This window comes from Adiantum capillus-veneris, chromosome 7, assembly GCF_014529385.1.
Source record: "Adiantum capillus-veneris isolate H3 chromosome 7, ASM1452938v2, whole genome shotgun sequence".
Classification (NCBI taxonomy): domain Eukaryota; kingdom Viridiplantae; phylum Streptophyta; class Polypodiopsida; order Polypodiales; family Pteridaceae; genus Adiantum; species Adiantum capillus-veneris.
Window position 1 is genome coordinate 45488765 of NC_140937.1, and position 20287 is coordinate 45509051.

The window sequence follows — 20287 nt, forward strand, 5'->3', positions numbered from 1 at the left end:
AAATGAGCTTCCAATGCACATAGAAAACGAACAGTAGTCATACGACAAGTGGGAGCAAAAGTTTCTTCATATTCTATGCCTTTTTGTTGCGCATAGCCTTTTGCAACAAGTCAAGCCTTATGGCAATCAACCTCACCATCCGGCTTGCATTTCAACTTGTAAACCCACTTTGTACCAATGGCCTTTTTGCAAGAAGGCAAATCACATAAAATCCATATGTAATTTTCTATAAGTGCATCATATTCTAATTGCATGGTAGCCATCCAATTTTCTGAATTCTGTGCTTCATCAAAACAGAGAGGTTCCTCAACATCATGTAAGGTATACACAGCCAAATCATAGCAACGTGATGCATAAGATGCATAACAAGAGTCTGAACGAGTACAACTAGACAAAGGTGCATCCAATTTATTGTCACACAATGTATGCACGAGCGATTTTGGCATACCTCTAGCCTGATCATTTTCAACCCTTTCCTTATCAAGTACATCATGTACATCTGCTTCAGTACTAGACTGATCTGTAACATTTTTGGAAACCCCCATAGGTTGTACATTTGCCTCATTGGAATAAAGTGTCATAAATGTCCTGTGAGCTTACATTATTGTCTCTAGTACATGACAACAAGGGATGAATAGAATCTTCCACAAACACTACATCCCGTGAAACTAGAATACACTTTGTTTGCGGATGATACAACATGTAACCTTTTCTTTCAGCACTATAACCAACAAAAATAAAATTGACAACCTTATCATCCAATTTCTTGCGCTATGTTTGTGGCAGGAGAGCATATGCCAAACATCCAAAACTGTGCATAGAAGGCTTTCAATCATGCCATGCTTTCAATCATGCCATGCTTCATATGGAGTAGTAGATTGCAAAACTTTCGTAGGACACCTGTTAAGTACATAAGTGGCACACATGATGGCCTGAAGCCAAAAAGAACGCCGCAAAGCTTGACTTTTGATCATACATCGTGCCATTTCCGTAAGTGACATGTTTTTGCTGAGGTGTATAAGGCACTGTACATTGGTGTTTTATCCCACGACTAATTCATGAGACTTATACTCCCCCCCTCAGTCGGAACGAAGGGTGCCCATAGTACATTCGAGACATTTTCATCCATAGCCAGAAATTTTTTGAAGCACATAAAAACTTCGGACTTTGCTTTAAGAGGAAATACCCATGCATGCTTGGAGTAATCATCTATGAAAGTCACGAAGTAGAGGTAATTTCCCAAGAACGGAGTTTGCATGGGCCCACAAACATCAATATTGACAAGCTGCAACCTACATGTGGCCCTAACTAAACCATCCTTTGGAAACTTAGAACATTGCATTTTACCCAAAACACAACCTTCACAAACATGTTTGACAGGTGGTTCAAGAGGCAACAAAGAAGAAACCATATCAGATTCTACAAACGTAGCAAACAGGCAAAATTTAGATGCCCAAAACGTGCATGCCATAGTTTTGTATCTGAAACAGCCTTTGAATAAGCAACTTTCCACGCTTGTCATACAAAGAAAGCTTATACAGCCCACTGCAAAAAAGGCCAGATGTAACAATTTCATCACCAAAATTGAGATCATGAACTGTACATCTGTCATCTACAAATTTGACTACAAGTCCAAGTCTAGCAAGCGCAGATACTGACAAAAGATTCTTCTTGATCCGAGGTACAGAAAGTGCATCAAGTGTGAAAGAACTACCATTTGCAGTAGTAAGAACAATCTTTCCAACTCCCTAAACATGATAAGAGGCATTGTTGGCACAAGTGACTGAATTCTTAAGTGGGACAGACTCGAGAGAGGTGAACAATTCACGATGTGAGGTAATGTGCTTTGTAGCACCACTGTCGAAATACTACAAATGTGAATCTGTAGCAATTGACATGCATGCATCATGGACAACAGGATTGTAAGTGCATTCTGCACTAAAAGCCCATTCTGCATCAACATCAGCATCACAGTCTCCTTTCACAAAAGATTCAACAATGGCTGCATTTGTAGTGGAACCAACATTTGCAGTGGAACCACCCTTTTTCTTCTTAGCCTCTTTGGCCTTCAACTTAGGACACTGCTCGATCAAGTGATCATTAGCTTTACAATAATGGCAACGCATCTTGTTTTTCCCTTATCACCAGAATTGCCAGACGAAGTGCTGCTAGCAAAAGCATTGGGAACATAAGTTTTGCCACTCGCATCAGAACCATAAGAAGTGGCTGCATTGCTACTACCACCCTTTCTTTGAGAAGCAATGAAAGCCTATTCAACTACACGCTGTCTAGTCCTATTTTTTTCTAGAAAGTGACTCTTGCAATAGCAATGTGCACAATGCATCAAACTTGACAACTTCAAGATTTCCTTGGGTCATAAGTCTCCAAGTACTAGCAAAAGTCTAGTAAGAATTTGGCAAGGCATCAAAAATAGTCTGCACAAGGGAACTGTCTGAAATGACTTCACCTGCAGAAATAAGTTGCTCATTGATATCCTTCACACCAGCAACAAAAGTGTCCATATCATCTTCCTCATGCATAATCTTCAATTCCAACTCTTTACGCAGCAAAGCAATTTTTGCCTCATTGCGGCTTGCAAAAAGACCAGCCAGAATATCCCAAGCCTGTTTTGCAGATTACGTTGAACGAATGTGAGGTGTAATAGTGCGCTTTACAAAAAACACAATCAATGCATGAGCGTGCACATCCTTTACATCCCAAGGAGCTTTTTCTGCCGTAGGCAAAACAACTCTAACATCAGCAATCCTTGCATCAAGACCTGCAACATCCTCAATCTCGCCTACATCCTTAGAACCAGGACGTACATCAATGCCTTGCACAATATTCCAGACACCCTTTGACACAAGAACATGTTGCATCATGTAAGCCCACATAGGGTAATTGTCCCCATCCAACCTGTCGTAGGCAACAAACATCTTGAACACATCTGTGTTGTTGTCAACCATGGAAATGTCTACACCTAATGTGAAAATTTCCCGAAATGAGGAGAAAATGAGCGAGACTAGCACATGCTATATAGCACAACTCGCAATAGTCTATATAGGAACGGTTATGCAAAAAATGGCACTGACAGAAATTTTGTACTAAATGACAAAATTGCTTGTGTAGACCTGCCTGTAGTGGAAACAGAGGCCGAAATGAACTTGAATCAAAAATTTGAGCAGACTGAGCTCTATGAGCACCCCCAAAATTTTTGTCAACCTGAAAACCCTCGCCAAAGCTCACAAAAATTAGAGAAAGCGAGCAGGCGTGTGCTGGAGCTGCTGGCGACTAAGCCCGAGAGGATGCAACCTGCTCTGATACCAATTGTTGAAATTAGGGTTGCAAAAAAACACACAGCTTGGAGAAGATGAAGGAAGCTCAAGGCACACAACTGAGAGTGTATTACTTAGTGTGCAATGGAAAGATAGATAGCCCTAGAGTGATGGGCGTATATACAATGCACGGGGGAAAAAACCTCCTAAAGGGGGAAAAATTTCCCTGGAAGTCCTAGTGATGTGTTCACACACATCACTAGCACATGCATATGGTAACATATAGATCCTATGACCCTAGGGCCAAAGGGTTCCAATGTATAAGCTTTAGGGCCATAGGCTACCCACTATTCCAACAAGAGATCCTTGGCCCTAGGGCTTCCATGGTGCATATATAGGTGCCCTTGTCTGTGGTTCTTGCTTTGCTAGCATCAATATGGTGAGGCTTGGCATTCAACCGACAAATGTATAAGCTTTAGGGCCATAGGTTTCCCACTATTTGAATGAGAGATCCTATGGCTCTAGGGCCATATGGTCCCAATGTATAATCTTTAGGTCCATAGGTTCCTACTATTCCAATGAGAGATCTTATGGCCGTAGGGCTGCCATGGTGCATATATAGGTGCCCTTGAATAACCTAAATGATCTTTGGGAGCTTTTACATTGAAACTCATGTGACCCTATGGTCCTAGGGCCATACGTTGCTCTCTATTCTAGTGAAAATTCCTATGGCACTAGGGCCATAGGGTGCCAAGGTAGAAGATAAAGGGTCATAGGTTTCCTCCTATTCCAATTATAGATCCTGTGGCCCTAGGGCTATAGGGTTCCGGTGTATAAGCTTTAGGGCCATATGTTCCCCACTATTCCAATGAGAGATCCTATGGCCCTAGAGATCCTTGGCGCCATGGTCCATATGTAGGTTCCCTTGAATGGCCTAAATGCTCTTTGGGAGATTTTACATTGACATCTAGGTGACCCTATGGTCGTTGGGCCATAGGTTGCTCTCTATTATAATGAGAGATCCTTTGGCCCTAAAGCCATATGGATGTCATGGTGCCCTTGAATGGTCTAAATGCTCTTTGGTAGCATTTATATTGACCCCAGGGAGGTCACCGAATAAAAATGTAACCTATCACGTGAGTTCAACAAAAGGGTACTTAAACTTCTTAAAACTTATATAAACATATATACAGAAGGGCGTTATTTTTTTTCAAATTTGAAAAAAACTTACAATTTTTAAAAGAAAAGGGTACATTATATTCTTAACAAAATTCACCGATAAGGGGTTTTACAAACATGTCTTGAATGCACGTGATATGGTAGTTTTACACATAGTGAACCCCCCGAGATATTGACACATATGTGACCGTATGGTCCTTGGGCCATAGGGTACCCTCTATTCTAGTGAGAGATTCTATGGCCCTTGGGCCATAGGTTGCCAATGTAGAAGCTCAAGGGCCATATGTTTCCCATTATTCTAATTAGCGATCCTATGGTCGTAGGGCCATAGGGGTACCTTGGTGTCGATGTAGGTGACCTTGAATGACTCAAATTCTCTTTGACACATAAGCCACCCTCTTGTCTTAAGGTCATAGGTTTCCCTCTATTCCAATTAGGGATCCTATGGCCCTAGGTCCATAGGGCTACCATGGTGCATATGTAGGTTCCCTAGAATGGGATAAATTTTCTTTGAGAGCTTTTACATTGACACTTGGGCTACCCTTTGGCACTAGGGACATGATTTGGCCTCTATTTTAATGAGAGTGCCTATGGCCTTAAGGACTTAGGCTACCGATGTATAAGCTTGAGGGTTACATGTTGTCCTTTATTCCTATTGGAGATCCTATGGCCATAGAGCTATATGTTTCCCTCCACTTTGATGTGAGATCTTATGGCCTTAAGGCCATAAGGTTCCAATGTATAAGCTTTAGGTCCATAGGTTGCCCTCTATTCCAATGAGAGATCCTATGGCCCCAGGGTTGTCTGGGTGCATATGTAGGTGCCCTTGAATGGCCAAAATTCTCTTTGGGAGATTTTACATTGACATCGAGGGGATCTATGGTGCTAGGGCCATAGGTTTTCTCTATTCTAATGAGAGATCCTATGGCCCTAGGGCCATAGGGTGCCAATGTAGAAGCTCAAGGGACATAGGTTTCCCTGTTTTTCAATTAGAGATCCCATGGCCCTAGGGCCATAGGGCCATGGGGCTGTCATGATGCATATATTTGTGCCCTTGAATGGCCTAAATGCTCTTTGGAAGCTTTTACATTGACAACTAGGTGACTCTCAAGTCCTAGGGCCATAGGTTTCCCTCTATTTTAATGAGAGATCCTATGGCCCTAGGGCCATAAGGTGCCAATGTAGAAGCTTTAGGGCCATATGTTTCCCTGTATTCCAGTGAGATATCCCTTGGCCCTAGGGTTGCATAGCTTGAATGTTGTGTTGCAAGATTGATATAAAAAAGACGACACTAATAGGTTCAAATCATTATGAATAAATCAAGGAAGGTGGTGAAGTTTATTTTGAAGAGATATCATATTCTTTCTTTTGGCCCTTCCTTTGAGCTCACGCCGGCCAAAAGAAAGAACCCCTCCTTGGGCTTGTTTCACCCTTGACAGAGCAACAAGGAGATAAAAAATGAAGAAGCTCACGTCGTGCAAAAGGAAGACCTCCTCTCAAAAACGTGTTTTTAATCCCTTATAGAGATATCTTTCCCCACTTGGAAGCTGGCACTTGATTAGTGCTCCTTGGCATCTCTACATGGAAACTTTGGAATGGCAGCACCTCTCCTCACCTTGCACACATGAACTAAATTTTTATTTCCAAGGGGCAACGACGGCGTCATCGTTGCTCCCTTTGAACTACTTTTGCCTTCAAAAACGATTTGGAGGGAGGGGCCCACGCACCCTCGTGTGAACATGCCCTTGAGGGCCACTTGCCATGTCATCATCTTTCTCGCATGAGTGGCACTACCCAAAACCGCCGGCCACGGCCACCTACGTGCGTCCACCGTTTCCAAGATCCTCCAAGCGTAGCGCTGTAAGAGCCACCATGCATACACGCCATGCTGCCTACAATGGGCACCCCATCTTGGTATTATAGCCTACCAACTCACCCCATGTATTCGAATGTGGTTCTAGGGGTTGTCCATGTGGCATTCCCTCATTGATCCACCCTTGAAAACCCCATAGGACCACCACCTCAAATCTTCGAAAAAACTCTTTTTTTGCACTAACTTCAGTTGGTCACCAATCCCTGACAAATCCGATGACCATAGTGCAACAATCAATTAGTAGCTCCATCATCGACTCCGAACCTCCCGGACTTTGTCGTCTTTTGACTTCTCGGAGCCCGCTAATTGAGGCCACAAATAACAAAAAAAACCATCTGGTAATCTCTTGATAATCTCCCCTCGCCCACTGGACCAGACTTCATCGGGCCATAACTCCCATAACTCATTGACCGGGCATTTGATTGACAATCCACAACTCTTGGGTAGCTTCATAAAGTGCATACACCATTCCAAAACTTGGTCGAGGCCCAAAATCCACCAGCTGGCATGTTTTCCAATGCAATCAGGTGGGCACACAACTGGCCCCGGACAAACTTTTCACTGCCCATAACTAGCAATCTAGAGCTCTGATTGATGATATGAAAGGACCGTCATGCTCCAAAACTTGAGCTCTACACTCCTACTTTTCCATCCCAGCTCTGGCTACATATCCATACCAACCCTATCTATTGGGGCTATGAAAAACCTTCTATCTTTGGACTTGCATAACTTTCACACGGTGGCTGCATTTGATGAGCCGTTTGGACGAACTTCTACAACATCTCGAGCACTACATTCTAGGGTTCATTCTGCATAGTTCAGACACTTTGACTTGCCATACCAACTAGACCACTTTGGAGGCCTTCCTGACCTTAAAAACCACTTTAAGCATACATCTCTACTGCCACTATCTTGCCCATGGCTTCCACAAATTCCTTGACACTTCAACATGCACTTGTTGGCAAACATAGCATTGTATTGCACACTTCCCAACATGAATCAACTTTGGCTACACCATTGTCTTTATTGGTCACTGACTAAGGTGCGACGTACGTGCACACCGATGTGAGAAAAAATCCTTTGTCTTCTGGTTTATTTCTAAATTGTGACCTCAATAGTAAGCCTAGACTAACTAGAATGTTAAACATTGCATCTTAGGTTGGCTATGTAGTATGACACGTACTAGGAATATGCCACATGTCTCCCTCTATTGTGAGAGATCCTATGGCCCTAGGACCTTAGGACTACCATGGTGCATATGTAGGTTCCCTTGAATAGCCTAAATGCTATTTGAGAGCTTATACATTGACACCTAGGCCACCCTCTGGCCCTAGGAACTTAGGTTTCCATCTATTCTAATGAGAGATACTATGGCACTAAGGCCATAGGATGCCAATGTATAAGCTCAAGGCCCTTAGGTTTCCATCTATTCCAATTAAAGATCCTATGGCCCTAGGGCCATAGGTTGTTGCCCTTTATTCCAATTAGAAATCCTATGTCCCTAGTGTCATAGGGATGCCATGGTTCCCATGTAGGTTCTATTCAATGTTTTAAAGCTCTTTGAGAGCTTATACATTGACACATAGATCACCCCATGATCCTAGGGCCATATGTTGCCCTCTATTTTGATGAAAGATCCTATGTCCTCAGGGCCATAGATTTCCAATGTATAATCTCAAGGGCCATATATTTCCCTCTATTCTAGCTAGAGATCCTATGGCCCTAGGGCCATCGTGCATATATAGATGCCCTTGAATGGCCTAAATGCTTATTGGAAGCATTTACATTGACACATTGGCCACCCTCTATCCCTAGGGCCATAGGGTTCCCTCTATTCTAAATGGAGATCCTATGTCTGTAGGGCCATAGATACGGCCATAGGGTGCGAATGTATACGCTCAAGGGTCATAGATTTCCCTCTATTCCGATGAGAGATCCTATGGCTCTAGGGACATAAGGCTTTCATGGTGCATATGTAGGTGCTCTCAATAGCCTAAATTCTCTTTGAGAGATTGTAAATTGCCACCTAGGCCACCCTTTGACCCTAGGACCATAGGTTGCTCTCTATTCTAATGAGATATCTTATTGCCCTAGGGCCATAGTTCACCACGGGGGAAGCACCTAAAGGGGTAGGTGATGACTTACCTGATGCATATTTGTTCTCTATGGAAATGATTCCAAGATGGTTACTAGAGCTTGTGTCATTAATGACTATAGGACAAGTGGATTCTCAAATGCCAATTTCTATCACACCACGATTGATTGAGCAATTAAATTGTATCGCAAAAACAAGGATGGAATCTTGCTCTTGTGCATTAATTCTGAGGAGCAAGAAGCCTATCTGATAAAGCTCATGCCACAATCGTAGGTCTACATTTGCACAGGATAAAACCCTACAAAGATTAACATGGTTGGCTGTTTATTGGCGTACCATGAAGAGAGATGTTTATCATTATGTGAATGATTTCTCTCAATGTAAGAAAAAGCTGACTTACTCATGCCACATTATTCCACACTTCAGTCACACCTCAATGGAGTAGATACTTGGTTGAGTATCTAACTAGCGGAATGTTCCCAAAAGACATGAGTAAAGGACAAACAAGAGAAATACAAACTAAGTCATCCAACTATACAATGAATGGAAACCAGCTCTATCAAAAACGAGGGAAAGATCAACAGCTCAGATTGTGCGCCAATGGAGAGGAGTATCTTCCTATTTTGGAACAAGCTCATGCAAGTCTAGTAGGGGGTCACTTCTCTCATGAAACCACAACCAAATCCATATTGATGGTAGGCATTTGGTGGCCAACTTTATTTGCTGATGCGAAAGAATTTTTTCAATGATGCAATGCATGTCAACGAGCAAAGATGCCAAACGAGAATGGATAACATGCCGTTGTGACCTATGATGGGAGCATGCACATTTTCTAAATGGGGTAAAGACTTTGTAGGTCCAATACAACCACCAAGTTGCAAAACTCAGGCACAATATATTATTATGGAAACAAAATACTTAACCAAGTGGGCTGAGGCATGATCCACAAGGAAGAACGATGCTAGAACCACTGCTACATTCTTGTACGAATGCGTCTTTACTAGATACAGACTTCATATTGAGCTTCTGAGTGATTGCAGATTGCATTTCCTCAATGAGGTAATAGAATATCTACTAGACGAGTTCATGATAATCCATAACAAATCTGCACCCTACCACCCTCAAGAAAATGGTCAAGCAGAACATACAAACAAAATTATGAGCTCTCTGTAACAACCAAAATTGTTACTTCAGGTAGAACAGATTGGGAAATGCATCTTTAATTTACCTTATTGGCTTATCAAGTTTCCTTTAAAACGGCTTTGAACACGACTCCTTTTAATTTGGTCTATGGCCTGGATGCAATATTGCCAATGGAATTCTTATCACCCACACTCAGAGTTGCAACTGAGTTGGAATTGAAAGGACATGAGTTGTCAGAACAACTTGAGGACTTAGAATGCCTAGATGAACAATGTTTAGTGGCCATTTCCCACATATGCACAAAAAAATGAAAACAACAATAGTTCTTTGACTCGCATTTACTGACTAAAGTTTTCAAACTAGGGGATTTAGTCCTAGTTTACTCGTTGAAACAACATATACCCAAGTTCAAGAAAAAAGGACATGGTCCTTTTGTCATTGAAGATGTTTCACCAAGTGGGGCTGTCAAGTTAGCCACTGTAGATGGAGAAATAATGGGAAATTGGATTAGTAGATGTTGAATCTGCAAAGACAACCTTCCCTTGGCTAATGAACATCTATAGAGAATGCATGCATCCAAGGAAAGGAAGCTTAAACGACAACAGGTCATTGAGGAGGCTCAAGAAGAAGCGTGCATTTAAGTGATAAAATGAAAATCTGTAAGACAACTTGTTCTCCACGATATACCACCGAGTACTCTCCATATTCAACCCTTAGCAGAGGATGAGATCGGGACTGATGACAAGTAGATGGATGGTCTTGTTATGCAAATCAATGTGAATCTGAACGAGGATTACAAAGTCAAAGATTTAGCAGATACAGGAGTCCAAGTCAATGTGGTAAACTATTCCACTTATCACAAAGCAATTACTCAACCACTTGAGTATTGTTGAGCCACTGTCAAGGGTTGCAACAAGAGAGTCACTCCAACTTTAGGAAAAATCGGCTTGAACATTATGATTCATGGATTCTCTTGCCCACATACTTTCATATGTATAGCAGATGAACACATGAATGAAGACCCAATATTAGGTGTTTTGTGGATGAGAACCTACAAAGAAATTCAAGATTGGGATGCTAGAATTCTGGAAATCACACTCAAAGGAGGACAACTAAAAATAACATTTGCATACAATAAAGAGGAATGGAAAGAAGATCTTGGTGATTTCCAATCAAATAAGCATGAGTCATCAGCCACAGTTACAACTACAAATCCAATAAAGACTTCTGCTACTCAACTAATGTAGGGAACCAGGTAGGTTTGGATACCCAAAATTCATCTTGTAAACCAACCTCAACAAATCTGCGTGCCCAAATGATTGCTATGCACCTCCAACAACCCTAAGGGAAAATCATTGTATCCATCTTTTAAATAGAAACCACCGCTACTAAAGATGAAATCGATATGGCAACCAAAGAAGAAATGTGCAGAGTCAGAGTAGAAGACTAACTGCCCAAAGCAGACCTGTCAATGGGTACCAAGACCCCACCACAACTCAAGCCAACCTTCATCAGGTACAAGTGGATACCTAAAGCAAACCGCCACCACGATTGGAATCACCAGTTCAATTTATCACACAATAGACGATGCATATTGCACCATAAAAGAACACGCTCAATTGCTATAGGATTTACTCTTGAAGAGAGTTCAACCACAACATACCTCGCCATTGGAAACCCTCAAGTACCCACCTCTTGCACAACATAGCATGTTTAATTGCATTGACATCAATAACATTATAGGGGCAATCACGGCCATGCATAAACACAACTTTATAACCTATGCGTTGCACAACCAGAAGGGTTATACGAGATGGCAAGCGAGTATTTTTGAGAAATAAAATAAACAAGCGAGTCTCTTAAAAAGTGTCTTTAATAGTCATACAAATTTGAAACTAATGCCATCTCCTTATGGCATCTCTTCATAGAGACTATAAAGGCCCCTTTTTCCTTTATGTAACCCTTTTCAGCAAATGCAACCTTCAAAGTTGAAACATTAGATCTAAGACCATGAACTCATGCATATGGAGAAAGTCTACACAAAGGCATTGGAGAGCACTTAGAACAAGTAAACACCTTTGTTGTTTTAAGAATATCCTTTACCCTTTCCACATGCACCTGATTGTTATCCACCTCATCTGAAATAGTCTCCCCACCCTAGGTGCAATATGACATGGAACTAACTTCATGGAGGATTCTTACCTAGCTAAGTGAGGATCTACATCATTCATTGACCCTAACCCAAGACCTGTACTTTGTCTCACATCAACATCACGACCAGTATCATCGTAATCCTCTGTGACTAACATTGAACTCACTTCATCACTACAAAGTGGATAATGAGCAACAACATATGATCTCTTTCTTCTTCAAGACCCTTTTCCAATGGCAAGTCTCCCTCTTCTTTGAGAGACTTTTCCAATTTCAAGACTCCTATTAATTTTAAAACAAAGTGAAAACATTCCATTTCGCATAGTACATTGATTGGTTCTTTTGTATTTTCATAATCTAAAATGAATTTTAAGGAAATAAATTGAATGAGTCTAAAATATGGATGACTTGAATCCAAATAAAGATACAATCAAATTCTTAATATCATACTCCCTAAGCATATAATTATGCGTTTGCAAAATGAAGTGAAAAGGGTTAAAAAACTTGCCACTCCCGTGAGTGCCGGACGACAGTCAAAACTGTTCTGCGAACGAAAGGAAAACCAGTGATTCTTTTTTTGAATTATTAAGTAATAATATGCTGTCTACATGATATCAAGTGATCAAAAGGGTTAAAAAAAGCCCTACTCCTAACGTGCCGTCATTATTCCAAGCAATTGAAACTATTTTGCGACACATAGGTTAAAAACAAAACCTCCCAATGTGCCATCAGTGTTAGATGGTAGTCAAAACACTTCCATGGGGAAAATACCCCCCTCTCAACAACATGCCATAATTGTCGAACGACATTCGCAAATGTTTTGCATCACTGATCTCTTTCCAACACTACCGGTAGTTGGGATGATTGCTTAATATTTTTTTGGAGAATATGTTGTCTGCGTGGACACCGGTTCATGAAGGTGAAAACAATGAATATGTTAAAATAAATATGGAGTTGTAAAAAAAATGGACGTGCAAAAGTAGAAAGCATGCCTTAAAACAAACACAAAGCTTGCAGAGGATTGGACACACACGCACAAACACACACACACACACACACACACACACACACACACACACACACACACAGAGGTAAAGGTGCTACGTTAGTAAAAGCATTTATCTTTCCTATTGCCTGCAATAACTAAAAGCAAGACAGAAAGACAATTGATGATGTTGTTGTTGACTACACACACACACACACACACAGAGGGAGAGAGAGAGAGAGAGAGAGAGAGACGTGCCACATTAGTAAAAGAATTTATCTCTCCTATTGCCTGCAATAACTAAAAGCAAGACAGAAAGACAGTTGATGGTGCTATTGTTGACTAGAGAGAGAGAGAGAGAGAGAGAGAGAGAGAGAGAGAGAGAGAGAGAGAGAGAGAGAGAGAGAGAGAGAGAGAGAGAGAGAGAGAGAGAGAGAGAGAGAGAGTAACATTCAATGGCCTAGTAACTTGTGCATAGCAGAAAATAGCATGAACATAGTGAGCATTTCATTAGAATAGATTCCTAATGAGAATAGCAAGATAGCTTGGGTGGAGAGAGCAACAAAAAGTATAACACCTAGTTAGATAGCATGAACAATACTTCAAAAGAGAGAGAAATTAAGCGATTGACAATAGTTGAGGACTGGATTTGCATGAAGCCGGTTCCCCCTCTAAAAGGCTTTGTATTTGGTTTCTCCCATCAAGAGAGACATTTTACAATACAATTCTTTATGTTCCTTCAATACTAGCTAGTGCAATGAAGATGGAAACTTCAAGAACTAAGAAAAACACTTATAAAACACAACATCAATTCCCTCATAGTCTCAGACCCAAGACCTCACACACCTTTGAAGATGGTGAGAGCTAGTGGGGTATGAGAGTAGATTGAGAGGAAGGAGTAGTCTTACGAGAAAGATGTACATCTCCTCACATAATCACTCATATTAGCATAGCATAGCTTAGTAATTAGCATGGTAGAGGAGATGAGCATGCATTGAAGCTTGGCTCTTGGTTGGATTTGCATCACAAAGCCAAGAGTTGTTGGTGTAGGCCTCCCTTCTCACAAGCTTGGAGTAGGTGGTAAGCTTTCCATTAAAGCTTGAGAAGGAGAGAGACAGTCTTCTTGCTTCACACATTGATTGTGTGAGTGTGTAATGAATAATGCCTTGAGAAAATCAGACCCCTCTCTCTCTTGGTCGACCCCCCTTGCTAATTGCTCATGCTATAGACCTATTGGACCTCCTCAGGCCTAGCCAATGGAAATTAAGCAGCATAAGTGATAGCCTTTTGACATGTGTCCCCCTTTCCCTTTTTGTGAGAGCTTTAGGTAATTAATTAATTCAACTACAATCTCATTGGATCCCTTTGCCTCCTGGCCAATGGGAATCAGGCTAGCCATTGGGATGTTGAATGCTCATTGGACCCCTTGGGAGACTATCCAATAGTCTTCTAGAGATCTTAATCCCTATTGGTTCTTTTATTAAGTGTTTTTAAATTAATTAAAATAAATTTACTCTAGCCTAATTCTTGTTGGTCCACCTCCATGGCCATCCAATAGGATTTGAGTACACCTTGTGGGCATCTGGCCTAGGGAGCTGACATGTGTCCCTCTTTCCCCTTGTGTACAAATGAAGCTTGTGAGTGTGTGTGGGTGTTTATCTCTCATACCCTACTTCTTGGGCTCACCCCCTCCTATGTAGGGGCTTGTGAAGACTTTTGTACACACACACAAAGCATCCAAATTTCCTAAGCTTTGACCTTTGGACACAACCTTTGAATTTTGGAACCTTAGCATTTTGGAAGTCTTAATGGGATGAACCTTAGGGTCTTTTAAGCCCATTGTTTCACATTGATCTTTTGCAGATACCCCCCCCCTTTGGATCCCTATTTTCCCTCCTTTGGATCCCTATTGTGGCTGGTCTGCTAGCTTAACCAGTATTCTAGCTTTTTCTCCCTGGCACTGCCCCATATTAAATGATTAGTTTAACATGAGAAAATCATTTAGGAGAATTAGATATTGATTATTATGACATTACCTCTCTCTTGACATCATAGTTGTCCTCGACTATGGGGTAGAGAAGATAAAGCATATTCATTAGTCCTTTTTCCTAGCGGGTAGAGGATCCCTATGTTACCCTATGACATCATTCCAGAATGGACGACTAGTCCATTTGGCACTTGAGAGCCTAAGGTGCCACAAGCATGTCTGCACATTAGTCCTATCAATCTTCCATAGTAGAGTGACAAGCTCTACTTGGTGTTTGGGAGATGTCGTCTCCGCAAACTTGATCTAAGCATGCATACTACTTCATTTTTGTGCACAATAAAGAAAAAGAGAGTCTTATAAGACAAAAAACTTTTTTAACATTTGTACATTTGCTTACTCTTGGGAAGCATTGTAAGCATTGACAAGATTTAGGTTATCCTTTAATTGTATGCCTTGCATCCATTCAACATCTTCAAAAGGATAATTCTTAAACTTAATAAGATATCATCGGATAGTCTTACCACCTCTTAGTACCTTGTCTTCATGTCAGATAATGGACTCGGGATGCAGAACCTCTTCTTGGTCCTCGATCTCCAGTGGGTCTTCAATTGTTGGTTCTTGTGGTGGCTCTCCTTTGTAAGGCTTTAGTAGGCTCACATGGAAAGCATTGTGTATGAGTCGCTGGTTGGACAACTTGAGTTGATAGGCCATCTCATTGATTGGCCTAAGAATCTGGAAGGGACCATAGTACCTTTTTGATAACTTAGCATAGTACTTTTGGTGTCCCGTAGGATTCTTGCCCGTCGTGTGCCTTAATCGAGCCTTGAGAAATTTGAGTAAGACACAATCATTCTATCTAAAGGCTTGGGATCTTTTGTGCCTGTCAGCAGTACTTAGCCTTTTTCCTTTGCTGTGAGATAGAGATAGCATCCTTAATCTTTTGGAAAGATTCTTGTAGGTCTCTGCTATACTCATCTGCAAGGAATATCTTCCCGTGTACCTTAAGTAGCAGGGGACTTTTTGATCTTCCCTCAATTACCTGAAAAGGTGCTTTTCCCGTGGAAGTATGTACAGTGTTATTGTAGGCATACTCCACTAAGGGTAAGTCTTCTCCCATTGGGATCTTTGATCTACTTCCGTTACATAGGCTTTTAGTAGATCAAGAATTTTTAGGTTAGCTATTTCACTTTGTCCATCCGTTTGTGGATGATAGGCCGAAGAGAAGTTTAGCCTAGTCCCTAAATTCTCAAAGAGACCCTTCTAGAAATTACTGGTCATTCTAGGATCTCTATCCGACACTACAGACATTGGCAAGCCATGGTACTTGAAGATTTGTGAAATGAAGAGGGTTTCCATTTGATGGACTTTGATAGTCTTTTTGACAGGTATAAAATGAGCTTGTTTACTGAACCTATCTACTATCGTGCATATTCCCGTATTCCCATGTATATACTTAGGCAATCCAAAGATAAAATCCATGGATATGCTCTCCCATGGGGAATTAGGGATTGGCAAGGGTTGAAGCAATCCAGGTGGATTCCCTCTATCAAACTTCGTCTTTTGGCATACCACACATTTAGAAACATACTCTTGTATGTTTGCTATCATGGTAGGCCAATAGAAATATGTTTCAATCCCATTTAGGGTAGACTGAATCCCTCTATGCCCCGCATAAGGAGGAGCATGAGATTCATACATTACTTTCTCACGGAGTGAGTTAGTAACGCATAGTCTATTGCCATAGAGAAGATAACCATCTTGTAAGGTAAATGGTTCCTATTTCTTCCCTAATGCAAGGGCTGAAATCTCATCTCTAAAATCGGGATCAATAGCATACTCATCTATCATTGAAGATAGATCATTGTGAGTTGCTATGGAAACCGCATTCACTCTCGGCCGTCTTGAGAGTGCATCGGCTACTTGGTTATGCTTGCCAGCAATGTGAGCAATATGAAAATGAAATTGCAAAAGAGAATTTTCCCACCTCATTTGTTTGTCGGAGAGCTTAGTCTACATCATGAAGTACTTAAGACTTTGGTGATCCATTTGTAGAATGAAAGGAGTCCCCAATAAATAGTGCTTCCATGAGTCTAAGGCATGTAGAATTGTGAGGAGTTCCTTTTCATATATGCCTAAAGCTTGCTCAACTGGGTCGAGCCTTCGACTTTCATAGCCTATTGTGTGCCCTTCTTGGAGCAAAACAGCTCCAAGGAAATCACCACAAGCATCACATTGGACCCAAATGGCTTTGAGAGATCCGGTAGTGTAAGAATAGGTTGAGAGATAAGCTTTTCTTTAAGCTTTTCAAAAGCATTGTTCTCCTTGGCAGACCATGTATACCTAATGTTTTTCTTTGTTAGGTCATGTATTGGTCTTGATATTAGTGAGAACTTTTCTATGAAGCGTCTATAGTATGCACACATACCTATAAAGCTTCTTAGTTCATGAAGATTCCTTGGTTTAGGCCATCCTTTTATTACCTCTAGTTTTGATGGATCCATTTGGATGCCATCTTGAGAGATAATGTGACATAAACACTGAATCTCTTGTAAGAAAAATTCACTTTTCTTTCAATTAAGATAAAGTTTATTCTCTCTTAAAACTTGAAAAATTACCTAGAGGTATTGCTTGTGTTCGTCTAATGAATTAGAGTAGATGATGATATCATTAAAGAACACTCTAGTAAAGGTTCGGTGAGGCCTGGATAGCTTCTCCATCAAGCGGTTGAATGTGGCTGGTGCAAGCCAAAAGGCATGACAATGTATTTGTAAAGACCAAACGTAGTGCGAAATGTGGTCTTTACAATGTCTTGATCAACTATCCTTATTTGATGATAGCCACTTTTTAGGTCAACCTTACTGAAGTAGGTCAACCCTTGTAGCTTATCAAATAGGTCATCTACCCATGGAACGGGAAACCTATTCTTGATAGTGATCCTATTTAGTGCTCTAAGTCAACACACATATGATATGTGCCATCTTTCTTTTGCACTAGTAGCACAGGAGAACAAAATGGAGATGAGCTAGGCCTAACCATGCCCTTCTCAACTAACTCACGCACTTGCCGCATAATCTCCTTTGTTGAGCTTGAGAAACTCTATAAGGAGGTTTCCTAGGTGGTGAGCTTCCTAGAAGAAGTTCAATTGCATGGTCATCATTGCCTCGTTTAGGAGGTAGCTCACAAGGGATGTTGTCAATAAAGACATCTTGAAACCCCTTGACAAAATTGGATAACTCTAACTCCTTTCGATTGTGTATATTTTCTTTTGCTAAAACATTAGGTTCATTTTGAGAGTCTTTAACAAAAATCATGTAGACGAAAATAGAGCTCTTTATTGACTTATTGAAAGCTTGCGTATGTACAATGGGTATGGTTTTACCCATTTCCTTAGCATCTATGTACATATCTTTTTCCTTGAACAAAAGGATATTCTCCTTTCAGGGAATTTAACATTGGCAGCCATGCGATCAAACCATGGTGCCCCTATGATTACATCCTCATGCTTGAGAGGAGAGAACAAGAAGTCCTCTTTGTCCACATAGATTTGGAAATGGAGCCTCAATTTCCCGACTAAGGGAGTGACTGAAGCTTCTTGCCCCTTGAAAGCACCGTCTGCGGGTAGGACATCTCCCAACTCGTAAGCTTGTATGCCTAGCTTGGTGGCCAACTCTATGGAAATAAAATTGTGAGTAGAACTAGGGTCAAAGAGAATAAAAGCATCATGTTCTCTTACCTTTCCCCAAGCATGTCATAGAGGAAATCCTTTGTGGTGAGTTTCCTCCTCTTGGATTTCGACCAAGGTAGCTCTAGGAGGCTCATGGCGGGTGTTCTTTTGGGGACAAGCGTGGTACACATGTCCTTGCTTGCCGCACTTGAAACAACGGTTATCCTTGTGATAACGCCGCTCAAGCTCTTCATGAGAGAGTTTATTTTTGCCTTTGTAAACTCCCTTCTCTTTAGCTTTGTTGGAGTTGCCCTTAGGAGACTTTTGGACATTGTTCTTCCCCTTAGACTCATTGGAACCCTTGTTTTCTGTGGGATTAGAATTTCTTTTAGCCCCCGTTTGGAAATTGATTCGAGAAGCCACCATAGTATGGTGTATAACCGCCGATATAGTGCGTGGCTTTTGGGAGTTGACATACTCCACCATTTCTTTAGTTAAGCCCGCAAAAAATTGTTGCTTTTTCTCTCCAAAATCCAAATTTTTGAAGACAGTGGCTTTGAGTTGTAGGTCCCAAAACTTGTCTACATATTTGTGAATGGATTCATAGGGAGAGAGCTTCAAGATTTTCCATTCGGTGAGTACTTTGTCTTTAGCATCGGTGGCCAAAAACTGCTTCATAAAGGAAGCTCTTAAAGCTTTCCATGTTCATGGATCTTCACCATTGGCCTGTAGGCTAGACCATCATTGCCTGGAAGACTTTTGAAAGTGCATAACTACATGGTGTAGCTTAGAGGACTCCGTGAAGCCCTCATCTCCAAACACCACATTGAACTGCTGGATAAAGGCAAAAACTTTGTCCGTAGAACCAAAGGTGCCATCATAGGTAAGGAAAGAGATGCTGTTTCCTCCCTTTCTGAAATTCTTGAGTTTGGACGACCTCTTCCACACGGCATAGGATTTCCTATGGCATTTTGTTTTTGATGGTTCAAAGGTTGCACCATCACTTTCTTCAGAAGGTGAAGAATTTGAGGAAGATGGAGAAGAGGGTGACCTCTTTCTCGCCTTTTTCTTGCCTTGATCTTCTTTGTCTTCACCATCACTTTCAAAAGAGGAAGAAGATGAAGAAGATGGAGAAGAAGGTGTCCTCTTTCTCGCCTTTTTCTTCTCTTGCTTTTTGTCATCCCTCTTTGAAGTAGGGTGTGGAGAAGTATGTGATGGTCTTCTCCGTTTTGGAAGTGATGGAGAGCGTTTAGCTTGCCGTCTTCGTGGAGCCATCTCCGCCGAGGTGGCAGGAGACTCACTTCTTTCTTGTTCCTTCGGTGGGGGCTCTTGAATTCTCCTTTGAGAAGGAGATGCATCATCAAGGAGAAAATACATGTGCCCTTCATATGGATCCTCTTCTTCTTCCCGAATTGGAGAGAGGCCTCTTTTGGAAGTCTCGCAAGGAGGCTTCCTAGGTGCTCTCTCATCATGGTGGGGAGCTTGGAGAATCCCATGAGCACGAAGATGCCGTTGCACTTCACTTTGGAGGGATGGATTTCCCATGGCTTGTCGAAGCCTAGAAACAAGATAGTTAACAAGCATTGGGGCATCATTAGTAGCTTGCTCATTAGCAAAATCAAAGTTATCAACATTAATTTCACTCTCTTTACTATTGTCATCCATTCTAACAACGTTTAGGTGTACTTTGGCACTTCAAGCCCTAGTTGCTACTCCTCTTTACCCCTTTAGAAAAAGCACTCAAGCTATTGTACCCATGGCTCAAATACCATTAACTGCAAGGAATAGAAGAGAGGGTCGTTCAACACCAAAACATCACCGACTCCTGTCAAGATTCTTATAGCTCACTAGTGGTTAATCCGTAGGCAAGCCCCGTAGGACTCCACTATTAAGACCATAGCTCTCGACAATGATGCCCCATTAACTGCACAAAGG

The 20287-nt window shown here is 41.4% G+C and overlaps 1 pseudogene; it reads right to left on the reverse strand.

Annotated features, from left to right (window-relative positions):
* Positions 1 to 11437: 11437 nt before the first annotated feature.
* On the reverse strand, positions 11438 to 20017 carry LOC147453780 (uncharacterized; annotated as a pseudogene).
* Between the last annotated feature and the right edge of the window lie 270 nt (positions 20018 to 20287).